General features: G+C 45.3%; 2 long non-coding RNA genes across 2 annotated transcripts; both read right to left on the bottom strand.

The window, feature by feature from the left end:
- On the bottom strand, positions 1–4,888 carry LOC120239558. Its single transcript, XR_005530461.1, has 3 exons — positions 4,791–4,888; positions 3,228–3,363; positions 1–142 (listed from the first exon to the last, which is right to left on the bottom strand). It is a non-coding gene; the product is annotated as an uncharacterized LOC120239558 (long non-coding RNA).
- A 1,291-nt stretch (positions 4,889–6,179) lies between these two features.
- Positions 6,180–8,029, bottom strand: LOC120239557. The gene is made up of 3 exons (XR_005530460.1): positions 7,902–8,029; positions 7,725–7,818; positions 6,180–6,316 (listed from the first exon to the last, which is right to left on the bottom strand). It is a non-coding gene; the product is annotated as an uncharacterized LOC120239557 (long non-coding RNA).
- Between the last annotated feature and the right edge of the window lie 9,093 nt (positions 8,030–17,122).

Here is a 17,122-nt window from a genome sequence, read left to right as displayed (position 1 = left end):
TTTAAAAATTAAAGGTAGGCCCAGATATGCAAAGAAAGATGGCTGCAGAGACAGCTGAGGTACTAAGTTATTTGACTTTTTTTTTTTTCCTTTTGAATCTTGCTACATTTTCTGATGTTTCTACAATGGGCGTGCATTTCTCCTGTAATAAGCAAAAGAGATACAAAAATCATATATTACATTCATGTGGTATTTATAGTTTTCAAAAATTTTTACATACATACTTCATTGGATCCTCATAACAGTTCTGTGAATTAGGTACAACAGTTCATTCTTGTTTTACAGATGAGGAAAATGAGGCTCGGAGCAAATTGAGGGCTTGAATAATGTATTGTCCAGCATGGAAGTCACTGAACCAGAATTAGAACCCAGATCTCTTGTATTCTGGCTGTAGTGTTCTTTCCACTACATATTAGGGATTTTGAGACAGGACCATCAGCAGTATCTGCCATCTCATAACTGAGATCCGAGGTCATGTCACATCCCCAAGAATGTCCTACTTCCCTAGTTAAGACCAGCTTCCTTTGTTATGTGTTCTCAGATCTGGCTTCATTTTTCCTTTATACCATCCAATAAAGTAGCTACTAGCCACTGACAGTTACTTAAATTTGAATTTAAGATCATAAAAATTGAATAAAATGAAACATTTGGTTTTTCAGTCACATTAGTGATGTCCTAAGTGACACACTAGCCATATGTGGCTACAAGGTATTTACATATATCCGTCATCACAGGAAGTTCTGGTGGGCTCTTCTGGATTGCTTATCTCCCTTCGTGTTTACCTAATGGTTTGTTCAGTTATTTTTGGATTCATGTCTGTTCCCTGCACTAAACTGAAGTCCATGAGGGCAAGGATCACCATTGATTTGCTTTCCTCTGAATTTGCAATGCCAAGGCCAGTCTTGACATGAAGAGGTTGCTTAATAAATGTGTGTTGACTGCTCCCCACTGCTTTAGGATGAAGTGTATACATGGCTTGCCGTGGCTTCTCAGGCCTTGTGTAAAGCAGTCTGTTCTCGCTCACCAAGCTCCCTCCAAGCCTTTACCTTCTTGTCTCCAACCATCCATTTGCCCCGGATCTCTTTCTGTTCCTCGAATGTCCCATTCTGTCTTGTCACTGAGTCTTCACAACGCTGTTTCTTCTGCCTGCAATTTCCCCCCTGCCTCTACACCTCCTGGATGACTCTCATCCTTCATGTCTAAGGGTTAAAGACTGAATGTCCCTTCCTCCAGGAAGCCTTCCCTGTCTCCCTGAGTCTGGGTTAGATGCTCCTCCTATGTATATTCATAGCACCCTGAACTTCCCCCGCTGCCTACTTAGTATGCTGTAGTATAATAGTCTCTTAAGGTCTTTATCTCTCCAGCTAGACTGTTAGCCCCATGGGGCAGAGGCTGTGTCTCTTACTCCGCATGATGTCCCCTTGTGCCTATATCAGTGTCTGGCACAGAGTAATCGTTTGGTCAGCAAATGCTTATTAGCAACCCACTGTGTGCCAGGACCATGTCGGACACTGGGCGTACGTTAGTGGACAAAGGACACATAGTCCTGACCTTGAGGGGCTTCCCCTGTTGTTAGAAGCCTGCAAATGTGTATTGAATGAATAAATGGCTGAGGCTGTGTCTGAGGAGACTGGCCTCAGGCTCCGGCTGCAGGGGCCATGGGCCAGGCCAGGGCTGTTTGATGGGGAGCTTCTGGCTGTGGGCACACATTTTCCCAGGGCTTGTCTTGGATTTCAGGTGTGGTAAGGGGGTTTGAGAGGATGCTCCCAAACCTGATCCTCTGTGTTGCTCTCTCTCTCTCTCTCTCTCTGTCTCTCTGTCTCTCTGTCTCTCTCGTCTCTCCATCTCTATGTCATTCTCTTTCTCTCTGCATTTCTGAAGCTTCTACTTTGTTTTAAATCTGTGTTAAAGTACTCTTATTTCCCCACCTGCTAGGCTCTTAAAACCGCCTGGGCTTGGTTGCTTTTTCAAAGCATCTCAGGTCCTTTCTCTTGCTTGGTGAAACAAAAACAAAATTATTCTAGGGGAACATTTTATGTTAGATGCAATCTAAGAAAACAGCTTACGGAACGGAGGGTTCATTTGGAAGCAGCTAGGGCTTGGAGCGGTGGGTGGGAAGAAGGAGGCAGGGCAGGGAGGGTGGAGCCAAGGGTATAAATGTCTCCAGGAGCTGGGGTGGCACTGGCATAAGTCACAACACGAATTGGTGACCCTTTTTTGTGTTTTTATCCCCCGGGGATATAATTTTTATTTTAGTCCAGAATTATGCAGCTCTTTAGCCAGAAGCCTCTCTCCCTCTCTATCCCCTTTTATCTTCCCATCCCTCTTGCTTTTAATGTTTTTTCTCTACTTCACGTTTTTACCATGCGCCTGGCCCCAGTCGGGGCCTCCACTTCCTCTGACACCCACCCACTATGTGACTTTGGGTGGAAAGTGAACAGCCCCAGCAGGAGACAGTGATTTCTAGCTCTTCTCCTTTTTCCTGCTGAGGCTCCGGGGCTGGGAGTTTTCAGCTCAGCCTGTTTTTTCTTAAAGTTTTAATTTAAATTCCAGTTAGTTAACATACAGTGCAGTATTAGTTTCAGGTGTGCAATATAGTGATTCCACAGTTCCGTACAACACCTGGTGCTCACCACAAGGTCCCTCCTTAATCCCTTCACCTATTTTCACCCATCCCCTCACCCGCCTCCCCTCTGGTCACCATCAGTTTGTTCTCTATGGTTATGAGTCTGTTTCTTGGTTTGTCTCTCTTTTGTTGTCTTTTGCTCGTTTGTTTTGTTCCTTAAATTCCCCGTATGAGGGAAATCATATGATTTTTATCTTTCTCTGATTTATTTAGCTTAGCAAAAAATGTCATTGTAAATGGCAAGATTTCCTTCTTTTTTTATGGCTGAGTAATATTCCATTTTGTGTGTGTGTGTGTCTATCTATCTATATACACCTCTTTATGCCTTCATCAGCTGATAGATACCTGCTATTTGGCAGGTAGTTTGGCTATTGTAGATAATGGTGCTATAAACATCGAGGTGCACATATCCCTTTGAATTAGTATTTTTGTATTCTTTGGGTAAATACCTAGTAGTGCAATTGCTGGGTCGTAGGGTAGCTCTGTTTTTAACATTCTGAGGCCCCCCATACTGTTCCCCAGAGTGGCTGCACCAGTTGGCATTCCCACCAGCAGCCCAGCCCCTTTCTGATGGACTGGCTCTGAATTATTGCCCAGGCACCTGGGGTCATCCAGCAGCTCTACTCCCAGCTGAGCCAGATGGTCAGTGACTCTGCATTATTACAGGGTCATGCCAAAGTGAATCTCTGAGTCCTGCTCCTCCAACTGTCCCGAGTCAGAGGAGGAGAGACTGAAGTCTAGAGAGGTGAGAGGGGAGGATGAATTCACGCACCCCAGCTGCCAGACTCCTGACTCAGTGCTCTTTTCTTATTGGAAAAGCCTGCAGGCAAAGCACCGTGCTCTTTCTTGGGGTACCATTGCTGGGGGCTTTGTGCAACCCCATGCTGTTTGTCTTCTTGCAGAATGTAAGACTGATGCAGGGTTAAGTTTATGGCACTGGCCCAGATGTTGCAGACGCCGTGGGGCCAGGCCCACAGTGTAAAGCAATAGAGACTGGTGAGGACATTCGGTGACTGGAGACTGCTGGCCTCAGCTGAAAGAGGCAGTGACTCCAGAGTGCCAGCCTCTTGTTGATCGGGAGGAAGGGGAGCCCTGTGTAGCCTGATGTCTGACTTTTCAAGAGGCACTAGAATTCTAGACTTCTTAAAATGTGATTGGCTATATTAAAATATGAAAACCTGAGTTGGTCAGACAAAAATTCTTGTGTGCCCTGAGTTCAGGCTATTCTTCTTCTTTTATAAAAATTTTGTTTATTTATTTATTTATTTATTTATTTATTTATTTTGAGAGAGAGAGAGAGAGAGGAGGCAAGTGGGGGAGGGGCAGAGAGAGAGGGAGAGAGAAAGACTCTCAAGCAGGCTCTGAGCTATCAGCACAGAGTCTGATGTGGGACTTGAACTCACACATTGTGAGATCATGAATGAGGCAAACCCAAAAGTCAGACACTTAACCAACTGAGCCACCGAGGCACCCCGAGATCAGGCTATCCTTATGTGAATGGAGTGCAGCCTCTCCTCTGGGCACATTGACTGATCCATGGGGTTTTTCAGGGGACAGAGTGGTGGAGAAAAGGGAGCAAAGTGCTGACATGATCACTGATTAGCACCAGCCTGTTCCCTAGCACTTGCCCTCCTACAACAGCTTCCTTAGAAAGGGAGAGAAATTGTACCAGAAGACTGCTGTGAAGTTTTTAAGAATGGAGGGCTAAGATTACTGCTGGTGGAACTTTCTCTCCTATGCAGACATCAAGGGCTTAGGGGAGGGATCTTGCCGAAGGAATTGACAGCATTGCCAAGTCCAGTTGAATTAAAAAAAAAAAAAGGCTGCCACTGAATGCCAGGCATTACATGTCAGGCCATCTGATCTTCAAAATGACCATATGGAGTAATTTATCTTTTTTTTAATGGATGAAGAAATTGAAGCTCAGAGAGGTTAAGTAACTTGCCCAAGGATGCACAGTAAGTGGATTTCTCTAGCACTGTGCTTTCCTTTCCAAAGAGTTACCCGCCACCCCCAAGGCACATGCATACATGCACCTAAGCACCTCCACTCTATATAAAGATATATAAGATTTAGAAATTTATCCCAAGGCTTCTATTAAAAAAGTTACTTTCATATCTTGCGCAGTTTTTCATTAGTGAAAACTGCCTTTGGGTGAGCTTACCTTTCCCATGAACTGCAGTTTATTGGCTTGGCAAAGGTGTCAACGAAGGTTTGGTTGTGGTTTATAAAAAAAAAAATTCCCAGCTCTCGGAGAAGTGCTCAGCCTAGGAAACAACGCAGCCTATCTCTGTGGCAACCAGCATGCTGGCAGCAGGCAAGAAGCAAGCACTGAACAAAAGTCGGCTCCTTTTCCTCTCTTCCCCTTCTCTATGGCCCTAAGCCAGGCTTTCTGCTCTCACTCCTGTCCCTTCCCTCCAGGATGGAATAGGATTGACCAACTGTCCACCATCCTGCCTGCCCCCCGCGCCCCGCCCCAGCTCTCTGTCTCTTCGGCCACAGGGTCAGGTGCATGCTGGGAACTTCACACCCACCTGCCTGGTTATAGTCAGTGTATGATCTGAAACTCAGAAGGGGCCAAGTCTAGCTCTTCCGTAAATGAGGTACATTTTATTACTTTTTTAAAAGCAAAATCAATTTATCTTAGAGATCATACATTTGCTAGGAACAGAAGTCCCTGCAGTTAGCTTAAGTAAGGGTAAGAATAAGGCTATGGGCCTGCTGGAATCCAAGTAAAATCTGGACAGCCAGGCCACAGGAGAGGTGGGACCGGGCTGCGTCCAGGCCAACAGTAGCAGCAGTGTGCCCCGACCTTGCATTAGTGCTTCACCATTAGTGTGATTCAGCTGAGCTCCACTTCTGACCTGCTCCCATCTGTGGCTCCATCTCCAAGTTTCCATTTCAAATTCCCAGAAGTGGCAAAACAAAGGTCATCACATAGGCAAGATGGCCATCACTGATTGAATCAGCTGTGGACAGGGTGCCCCCAAAATGTTTTGTGCCCCCTATCATTTTCATGCAATATTATTGTTATAGCTAAGATTAGATCAGAATGCCCAGAAGGGGCGAAGTTATCCTTTTCAATACTCATCCTCAAATGTCTGTGCTGTAAATTTTTAAAATTAAAAAACATTTAATTAAAAAAATCACAATATATACTTGCTGGTACTAAAGCCAAGTGATCCTCCATGGGGTTAAAAAAATGAACATGGGAGGAAATCAAAGGGCAGGAAGTCATATTTCTAACCTGAAAGATGATATCAGGGTTTAGATGCCCACTCAGATTCTTGACTGTGCTGATATTTTTCTTTTTTTGGAAAAAAAAATGATAACGATGTACAGCAAGGGACATTTCTGCAACCAATCACTGAAACTGGAATAGTAATGCCCCCGTTCTGAAGTAGTAAGAACATCCAGGAAAGCAACTGGCACATGATAGATACTCAGTAAATGGGAACTGTGTCCATCAACTCCTGAAGGCAGAGCCTAGCATTTACATAGGATTGAGTACAAAATAAAGTTGTTAATAGAATAACTGATAACTCATCGTGGCCAACTGAGAGCAGAAAGCAGCTTACATGGAATGGACGTGGTGAATAATGGAGAGACAGTCTGGACTGGCAGCCAGTTGGAAAGGAATGACCATGGTAGCTTTTCAGAAACACTAGTGAGAGATTCATAATTGATATCCTAAGAAAGGAGAAAAATGGAATCATATGAAATGCTCAGTTCAAACCACAAGAGACAGAAAAAGAGTGGAAGATATAAACAGGAACAAAGAACAAGGGGAACAAATAGGAAAGAGTAACAGATGCAATAGATATTAATCCACCTATATCAATAATCATGTTGGACATGAATGGTCTAAAAGAACCAATGAAAAGAGAAGAGATTTTTGCAGTAATGAAAAAACAAGACCCAACTATATGTTGTCTACAAGAAACTCATTCTAGATATAAAGATGCATATTGATTAAAAATGGACAGAGGAGGGGCCTCTGGGTGGCTCAGACTCTTGATTTCAGCTCAGGTCATGATCTCAAGGTTTGGGAGATTGAGCCCAGTGTCTGGTTCTGCACTGGCTGCATGGAGCCTGCTTGGGATCTGTCTCCCTCTCTCTGTTCCCCCCCTGCTCACATGCATGCACACACACTCTCTCTCAAAATAAATAAATTTTTAAAAATGGATAGAGGAAAATATACCATGCTATCACTAATCAAAAGAATGCAGGAGTAGCTACATTAATCTCAAAGCAGATTTCAAACTAAGATTATCAGGGATAACAATGAGTAATAATGACTGTGAGTTCGAAAACCCTCAATGTGTCTGCAAATGCAGAACTTCAGAAAAGCCTTCTCAAAAAATCCAAAATGGCCATTTTATGAAAATCTGAAATCACAGAGAGCATCTCTGGGAGGCCATCAGGCCAAGTTTTCTGTCTCTTGGGGCAACAGGACAGGTGCGTGTGGGGACTGAGCAGGCTGGACAAGGTTCCATGGAAGGCTCAGAGGTGTTCCAAGTCAGGAGGATCAGTTCCCTCCAGGCATCTGCCCACTCTCCTGGGAGCTTGGAGAAGACAGATTCCTTCAGGAAGACCTGCTTCTGGAACCTCACTTCCCTGGTGGAGAAGGGCTGCAGGTACAGGAGTTAGGGGCAGAGTCCAGGGTTCCCCTGTATTCCCAGGAGGAGCCAAAGGTGGGCCTGATGGAGACAGGGCCCAAGTCTAGCTCTTCTGACCCAGGGGTTTCCGTAGCACTAGGCAGGGGTTGGGGGAGAGGGCCTCCCATTCCTGATCGCTCCTGTACCTGAATGAGTATTGCCTTTTCTTTTTTTTTAAGTCTTTAAATGTTTTAATTCATTTTTTTTTTGAGAGACAGAGAGAGAGAGAACACTAGCGGGGTAAGGGTAGAGAGAGAGGGAGACACAGAATCCGAAGCAGGCTCCAGGATCTGAGCTGGCAGCATAGAGTGCAACACGGGGCTCAAACCCACGAACCAGAAGATCTTGACCTGAGTCTAAGTCAGACACTTAACCAACTGAGCCGCGCAAGCATCCCTGAGTATTGCATTTTCAACCAGTGCAAGGAAAGATAAGCATACCTCCTTTGGAGACAGAGCTACACTCAAGTCTCAGCTCGATTTGAATTATCTACAGGACCTTGCGCATGTTCCCCTCTGAGTCTGTTTTCCTCATCTGTAAAATGGAAATAGTAACATAAGGTTGGGGGACTGGGTAACTGTACGACAAACATCAGCCATTATTATTAACCACTAAACCTTGACAGAGCAGGGACCACATTTCTTTCCTCAGCGGATCTCTCTAGGATCTCTCTATGGGCTCTCTGGCTTGATGGGCTGAAGGACGTCCACATGTTTGCCTTCAGACCTCAAATACATTCACTCAGCTCTGCTCACTGGTGAGCTCACCCATCCAGCTTCTAGCGTCATGGTGAGGACCCCAGATTCTAGAGTTGGAATGTCTGGGTCTTATTCCCAGTTCTGCTACTCAATAGCTGAGTATGACCTGAGGCATAGTATTTAATTTCTTTGTGCTTCTGTTCCTTCATCAGTTAAAAAAAGTGATGTCCTCACTTTTTAGCATTCTTGCCAGGAGTAAATGAATTCATACGTGTAAGATATTGAGAAAGGTATCTAGTGTTTTGAGATCTGCTCATCTCCTCCCAAGGACCGAGGTGGGTTGGGTGCTGAGGGGGCAGTTGGGAAGTGGGGGCCTTTCTCTGGAGCCTGCTTCCCTTAAGACCTGCCCCTGCAGTAGGTTGATGGTCCTGGCTACAGCCCAGAGTCCTAGGAGAAGCGGCTGGCTCTTGGGGCTCAGGTGGAGCCTGGAGGATGAAGAGGGTGTGGACTGCCCTTCACCGGCCCAGTGGGTGTTTGCTCAGCCTTCCAGTTTCCCATCTGGATTTCCATCCAGAATCCCATCCAGATTCCCATCCAGGTGCAAGGGGAGCACAGTTGGCTAATTAAGCTGAAAGCAGCATGAAGGTGCCAGGGAAGAAGTGAAGACATCTGTTCCCCTCTGATCATCAACTGGCTCCTTGTTTGTAAGAATGGGCCCCCTCCTCCCAGCTGAAGACCAGTGGGGGGGATAGAAGGAGGGCAGTCAAGGGGAACGATGATGAGAGATTTTCTCCTTCTGTGATTGCTTTCCAGGGCTGGGCTTTTTGCTTAACATTGACCTTTGGTGGAGTTGCTCCCATTTCCAACTGAAGATACCATACAGACCTGATTTCCTTTTGACTCCGTTGACATGGTTTGCTCTCTCCCTCCTCCTCCCTGGCTTCATTTATTTATTTTTATCATGTAAGGAGAGCTGCTTCTACTGCCCCATCCAATGGGGAACTCAAGGCCATGGTCTGGATTATTAAGGGTGATAAGCAACACAAAATTTGGACAAGACCCCTCCTGGGCCTGGGTAACTGAAGCCAGCGTAGTTGATTCCGGTGAAAGCATCACTCAGCTCCTCTCAGGGACAACAGATATAAAAATCCAAGGAAGTTCAAAATCATTTGTTTCTTTGGTCTGTAGTGAAGTCAGAGATGGGGCACACAGGTTCATCAACCTTCAGTGTGTCCGCAGCCCCCTTTGGGCACCCAGTCGAGGACAGAAAGAGGAGGCGAGAGGAAAGGTAACTGATGTGCATATATTGAATGCTTATTCAGTACCATTCAGTAAGGGGTGAGTTTTCTATCTTCCTGTTTGTAATATTGTTCATAATAAAAGCTAATATTGACAGGGGCGCCTGGGTGGCTTAGTCGGTTAAGCGTCCGACTTTCGCTTAGGTCATGATCTCGTGGTTCGTGGGTTCGAGCCCCGCGTCGGGCTCTGTGCTGACTGCCAGCTCAGAGCCTGGAGCCTGTTTCAGTCTGTGACTCCCTCTCTCTCTGACCCTCTCCTGTTCACGCTGTCTCTCTCTCTCTCTCTCCTAGAAATAAAAAAATAAAAAATAAAAATAAAAAAATAAAAAAAGCTAATATTGACAGTGTTGTTCTAAGTACCTTTTCTTTCACTTAGGTTTATAACCTCTGCAATGCACAAGATAATAGACTCAGAGTCACATCCTGAACTCAGGTCTCTGATCCAAGTCCATGTCATTTTCAAGTGCTATATACTGTGCTATTTTATGTATTTTAAACCTGTCAGTTGTCCTAGACCTCATACTTACACAGCTGCTACTACCATCTTCATTTACAGGCTAGGAAACTCAGTATGGCCCAGGAAGGTGAACTCTATCAGTAGCAGGCAAAGAATACCATTACTACAGGCTCCTTCTGCTATTACTAAGGTAATATCAATACTCACTGAAAAATGGGAATTTGCTTTAGTTTCAGCTATTCATTGAAAGCACTGTTATGACTGTTAGGTTCACTGTTGTGTCCTCAGTACCAAGAGCAGTTGCTTGGCTCAATAACTATCTGTGGAATGGGTGAATTCCTCTTGCTGTCTGTTCCTCCTCACACAGATTGTAACCTGTGGGCAGGGCTGTTTGGGCAGAAAGGCTCTGGGTCCTCTTGGGATGCCCGTCCCAACACCCCTGCAAGATTCTCCTCACGGGGCAGCTTCCAGACCTGCCTTTCACTGCCTGCGAATTTTAACCTTTGGAAATATGTGGAAACCACTATAATTATTTTTAAATATATATTTTTGAGAGAGAGAGAGAGCGTGAGCATGAGCAGGGGAGGGGCAGAAAGAGAGGGAGACACAGAATCTGAAGCAGGCTCCAGGCTCTGAGCTGTCAGCACAGAGCCCAATGCCTGGCTCCAACTCACGAACCGCGAGATCATGACTTGAGCTGAAGTCAGACATTGTCGACCAAACCACCCAGGCGCCCTCAAAACCACTATAATTTAATGTTTCCACCAAGGTCCAGATAGTGTGTGAATATATCAAATTGAAATCAGTTTTTCACAATTGGTGGGCTTCTGTGATGTCCTCAGTCACAACACATCAAAAGAAAGATGTGTTATATGAAATGAAAAAGAAACATTTTTTTCTTTGAATGACTCCACGTCCACCACACCCTACCTGTAAGAGAAAGGATGTCGTTGTTTGTTTCAGGGGTTTCTGATGCTCTGCTAGTGGCTGTTTGGACATTGGGGGACCTGCTTCTGTTCTTTTTTTCCAACAGCCATCTCTCTCTGCCTGCCAGGGTGTTCTCTCTGCTCTTGGCAAATCTGGGAAGTAACTGAGGCTCCTAAATGCTCTCCTTGAGGCCTCAACAGGGTTTTAGGTTCTCTTAAGCTGTCTTCTTGAATGAGATGGTGGAATCAGACACACTTGTTTTATACTTCTTGCTCAGTCACGAGCTAGGTGAGCTTGGGCAAGTCATTAAGCCATTACTATTATTTAAATTTGAGAAGAAGACCCCGAAATCTAACCCTTAGAATTGCTAGATAAAGACAAAGACTCGGGGCACCTGGGTGGCTTAGTCAGACAAGCATTTGACTTTGGTTCAGGTTATGATCTCCCGGCTCGTGATTTTGAGCCCTGCCTCGGGGTCTGTGCTCATAGCTCAGAGCCTGGAGCCTGCTTCAGATTCTGTGTCTCCCTCTCTCTCTGTTCCTTCTGCTTTTCCTCTGATGAACCCCAATTCTAGCTGACAATGAGCACGTGCTGGAGCTGGGGGATGGTGTTTGAGAGTGTAGTTCTAATCCTAAAGCCTTATGTTCTATTTTAAACATTCCTGCAGAGTTCACATTGTATACCTTAATATGCCCATGCTTGGTTTGATATAAAATGGTGCTCTCTGCTCCCACATCTGGAATCATCATTCCAGGATGATAGCATATCGTGTGCCTCCTGCAACACTCTAGGACCTTTGGCATCATCTGCCTGTCCCTGCTCTGCTTCTGTTTCAAGGGCATGGGTGTCTGAGAGGGCATGACCACAGGGCCTGGTGCCTTAGTAAGCACAGGGCCTGGTGCCTTAGTAAGCCCGCTTTATTTTTCAGTTCTCTTTAAAAAAATTTTTTTTATTGTTTATTTATTTTTGAGAGAGAGAGAGAGAGAGAGTGCAAACAGGGTAGGGGCAGAGAGAGAGGGAGACACAGAATCTGAAGCAGGCTCCAGGCTCCAAGCTGTCAGCACAGAACCGGACGCAGGGCTCCAACTCACAAACTGCAAGATTATGACCTGAGCCAAAGCTAGAGGCTTAACCAACTGAGCCACCCAGGCGCCCCTTTTTCAGTTCCTTTTTCAAATCACATAATTCAAGTTGTTTAAATGTTTGTTTATTTTTGAAAGAGAGAGAGGGAGGGAGAGAATCCAAAGGAAGTTCTGCATTGTGCACGCAGAAGCCAATGTTGGGCTTGAACTCACGAACCATGAGATCATGACCTGAGCCAAAGAGTCATCTGTTTAACGCCAACTGAGCTGCCCAGGTGCCCCCAATTTGAGTTTTTAAATTGTGCTTTTTTCTAATTGAAGTACAGTGGACCAACAATGTTGCATTAGTTTCAGGTGTACAACATAGCGATTCAACAATTCTATATGTTATGCCAGAGAGCTCACCACAGCATAGCTGCCATCTGTCACCACATAGTGCTATGACAATTCCTTTGACGATATTCCGCATGCTGCACTTTTCATCCCCCTGGCTTATCCATCCATAACTGAAAGCCTTCACCTCCCACTTCCCTTCACTCCTTTTTGCCCATCCCTCCACCCCCCTCCCCACTGGCAACCACCAGTGTGCTCTTTGTATTTATGAGTCTGTTTCTGGGTAAAGCCTCTTTAATGTTGCTTGAAAATAATCTCTGGAATAAAGGATGAAGAGGTCAGTAGGTAAAGGGCTCTTTGGAGAACACCTGTTTGCCCTGCCCCTGCTGCCAGGCCTGCTGCCCCTCTGTTTTGATGTGGATCCACCCCCACCCCTCGGGGCCAGGCACTTGCTGCTTATTGAGTTTGTCAGCATTTCCCCCATGGTTCTCAGACTGACTAATTCGCCTGCCCTGCCTGATTGCTGAAGCCACAGGGCACTGCCTGGCCAGCACTTTTCAACATGGCATCTGCTGAGAGAGTGTAGGGCTGAGCCTTTAACTCTATCTCATCTATGTTGTGTGCATAACGTGTGAGCTCGCAGGGAGGTGGATGTGGGGGTGTACCCCCATGAGCTTGAGGGCTAGGCGCTGTGGGTTCTGTTCCTAGTGCCAGTAGATATTTCCCTGGATGGTCAGAGATGGCCAGAATGCTTGGACAGACTTAAGGCTGAGCTTCTCATCAATACTGAGGATAATTTAGGGGAAGAGTGGCATTGGGTAACTGAAACTCTTATCCTCATTTTGATGCAAATTTGAGGAATTATTTTTAACCATCTAGCTTGACCTTTTGGTTAGAAAGAAATCAGGATCAGTCACACACACACACACAAAAAAAGGTCAGGCTGAGGATCAGATAGTTCTTTCTTCCTCTCTCTTGGATTTACTGTGTTCCCCCAGGCTGTTGCTGCCTGAGATTAAAGGTGGGTCATGTCACCAGCGATCTCCTGTGCTTTCTTAGCTCATCCTCCCTCTTGCTAATGCAGGACCCCCATCCTTGCCAAAGCCCCTCGAGCATTTGTGTGTACCCAGGGAGTTTCCCATGAAACCCAGGAGCAAGTCTGGTCAGCTGCTGCGGGATTCTGCTGGGCGGCACTGCTGCCCACGGGCCAGCTGTGTATTTCTACCTATGCTGGACATTGCCACAACCACGGGGCACTATGTCTCCCCACCCCCCCACCTCCACCGCCTCCCAACACAGAGCACCATAGTCTCCCTCCGTGCACACCTGCCCCCCTACTGAGGCACCCCTAGTGCCCTTGAACTTCTGAGGTGCTAACACAGGGCAGTCTGTGGCACAGGTGGAGGGAGTAGCTGTTTCTGTGCTTCCCCAAGCAACCCTGCCTTCAGCTGCAGGCAGAGGGTTCTTTCAGTTTTTATTTAAGGTCCTCTCTCCCTAGGGGATCAGGATAGTGTGAGGTTAGAATCTGGGTAATGGGTTCAAACTGATGAGGGTTTGAAGCCTAGTTCTCCTGCTCAGTAGTTGTCTGTGTTAGAGAAAGTTCTTTGCTTCTTTGAATTTTAATGCCTTTATTTGTGAAATAGAACTAAAACGGCAGTACCCGATTCAGGATTGTTTAGAGGCTAAATGAGCTAATGCATGCAAAACTACACTTATGCTGTAATGCTCTAAAATTTTAGCTGATATTAATTAGATAATAGTGCCCAAGTGATACAGCACAGGGCTTGACCAAGTGGTAGATTCTGCACAATCCGCAGAATCACGCCTCCTCTGTCACCTTGAGGACTTTACATTGGGTCAAACTTTTCCCTATCTCCCTCTTCCCTTAGGAAGTTCACTGCCAGAAGCTCCTCAGTTCTTATAATGATTTCCTAAAGTGGATCACCAATTCTCAGACATTCCAAAACATGTTTGAGTCCCACAGGAGATATAGCTTAGGCTCAACATGGGTGCACATTCCCTAGTCATCTGATTGTATCTATTTATGTATTTAAGCAAATGGGTACTTATACGTTGCCATTGGCTGTATTTGTGTACACATTTTGCTGTACACACACACACACACACACACACACACACACTTAATTACAGCTACTCAATTCTTTCATGTTATGGCTTGAAAACCTCCCTGAGAACAGAGTTACCTACTAGGCTCTATGAGAAGAGGGTAGTGATAAACTTGGTTCCCCATGGTCAAGAAGACTTATCTGAATGGGACATCAGAGAACATGGACTGCCCTCTGGGAAGGCCCAGTCTGATAACAAAAGCATGATATTGCATCTTGGAAGACAGAGGTTTTCCAGAACAACCTGCAAGAGCCACCATGAATATACTGATGTTCTCTGAAAGCAGGAGTCTCCAGCAGACCCACTTGGCTCCAATTTTCCTGGCAACGAGTAGACTCTCTTCTTCCATCTCCCACCTCCTCTGTCATATGACACAACTTTCTACTATCTAAATGTCTTGTGTTGCTATTGAAGGAAATCTGCTCAGGTTAATAATAAACCTACTGGTTTTGGGGTGTGGGATTTGGGTGTCTCTTGGGGTTACTTGTGTTTTGAAGACTTCAGCTGTGCTTGGGTATGGGAGGTAAACACTCCCTTGAATCACTCCTTGTAACTTCTGCTCAATCCTTGCCTGAATTTCAGGTGCTATTCTACCTGCAGGGGATGACAGTTTTAAGTGAGGTCTGATCTGAATGAGGACTAGTCCAGAGAAGTGATTGTGTCTTTGATAACACATTTCCAGCCCTTTTTCCACACCTGATTGGTGATGTATGGCTACTTGATACTCCACCATAGGCATTCTAGATTCTATAAAGGATTTGAAATCCCTGGGAACAGCCATGTGATGGATTTTCCCCTTCCTAAAGCGTACAGAATATATTAATAAACTATTGCCATTGTTCTTAAACAAGGTAGCTCAAAGCCACTACATCCTATAAGTTATGTGTATATCTGCTTTGAGGGAAATATAAAACATCTACACACCCTGTGCATGGGGCTTCATGTTTAGGCAAATTTTTGCACAAGTACACACATGAGCACGCACACACACCTTCAAATAGATTAAGAAAAGGAGTCCCTTTGTGATTTTTAAATAAAGCATAATGTTGTAACTTTACTAGGAGGTTGAATTTCATCTGGGGGCTCATAGTCTTTTCCCAGGATCCCCAAATCGACAGGAGGTGGGCAGATGACTATTGTATCAATCAGATTGTGATAAGACATTAAGGGTGGTATGCATTGCACGTATAAAATTAGAATCAAACCTTAAAAACTGCTTGCTAAAATGTGTATGGGTTCTTCTGAGTGGGAGACTACTATGTTCTTGGACTACCCACCCCCCCCACCCCAATGCAGGGTACTCCTGGCCTCTGGCCATAATCTTTTCCTTTTTTGCTCACTTTGTGCTGGTGTCTCCTGTATTCTGGTTCTTTCATTCTATTATCCAGCACCCTCACCTCATTGTTCAATCAGGTTTTGAGCTCTTCAAATGCTGAACCAGTCAGCTGTGGTCTTAAATTTGAGCTCCACCAATTCCTGGCTATATGGCCTGGCTATTTAAATTCTATGAACTTCAGTTTCCTGTTCTGTAAAACTGGAATAGTAATGCCTTCTTCATGGGCTAAAGATAAAATGGTAATATACAGCACTTAACATGGAGCCTAGCATATGACATGGGTTTAGTAAAAGCTGGTTGCTTTTTGTGTTGTTTTAAACATTTAGCATCTATTTATTCATCTGACATTATCCTCTGTGTCTGTACACCCCTGTTTGCTGACACAGAGTAGGAGCACAATATGTGTGTGTGGAATGAATCAAGTCAAAGTGAATGAATTCTTCCTTTGGTCATGGGACACTGCAAGAGTCAGTACTCTCCCACTTGGGGTGAATGCAGGACCCAGGAGAACTTGGAGAGTTAAGGAAGGAGCTGGGATTTGGGGAGCACACATCAGGTAGGACTTGCTAGCTGGAGTCTGTGCTTATCTGGGTCCTTGGCTCCATTCTGAGTCTCGCCTTGACTACTGTTCAGATCACAGAGGACCCCTCATGTCCATGCATGGCATGGAGAGGGCCTGGGTCACCTCTGCAGACCCCTTTGCCTGTGGGGGCTGCTGCCACAACCCTGAGCATAGGTATTAGAAGACAGAGACCGTGGCCATTTAAATGTCCTAAACATACCAATCTCTTATCCTTGTGGAAAACCACGGACGATTGTGGGAGATGACTAGCTCTCCGCTCCTTCCTTGTGACCTGACCCACAGCACCTGTCCCAGATGCAGTCTTGGTCTCTGCCAGAACAGCCTTCCCTTGGCAGCTCAACACTCTAATGTAAGCCCTCCCCTTTCTCTCTCTCTGTTAATGATTTTTGTAGTTAATGAGGCCCTCTTCCCCTCCCCCCTCCCCATTCCTGTTCTCTACTTACATGACTCTGCCATCAACTTTAGTAACCATCCAGCTATCTATTTATACACTACTGGGCTTCTCAGCTCTTTCTCTCCAAATTCTTCCATGATCCCTTTAGTTTTTTCACAACTGCAGCAAACAAGGTATGTCTCGGAGAAGATGGTTATTTCTCTAATAAGTATGTGAAGAGACACTGCTGTCAAATGTGAATAATTAACAAAAACTTTGTTGAAATCCTTGGCCTTAAGATGGAGTGTTTGGCAGCTCAGTTAATGCCCATCTGGAGGCATCTAATATTCTATGAAGTTTTCTCACTATTAAAATGGAACCTAATAATAACGATGCCTGCAAGGAATAGTCCCTCCCTGTCAATCATATCGATCACAGAACTCTGCATCTCCATCGATTGGTTAAGTCCATCTTGAACATTTGTTGAACTCGGTGTTGTGCTGTTTGCTCCTGGGAAGTGGCTGGGGGAGCTTTAGAAGAATAGATTCTCGAGCCTCACTCATGGACCTCTGGGCAACCGAAGCTCTCCACCAGACTCTCCGGTGCAGCCAAGCTTGAAAACCA

The sequence above is a fragment of the Hyaena hyaena genome, unplaced genomic scaffold (genome assembly GCF_003009895.1).
Source record: "Hyaena hyaena isolate Hyena2069 unplaced genomic scaffold, ASM300989v1 scaffold_233, whole genome shotgun sequence".
In the NCBI taxonomy this organism is placed as follows: domain Eukaryota; kingdom Metazoa; phylum Chordata; class Mammalia; order Carnivora; family Hyaenidae; genus Hyaena; species Hyaena hyaena.
Note: the sequence above shows the minus strand (reverse complement) of the source record. Positions and strands in the feature narration are given on the sequence as shown.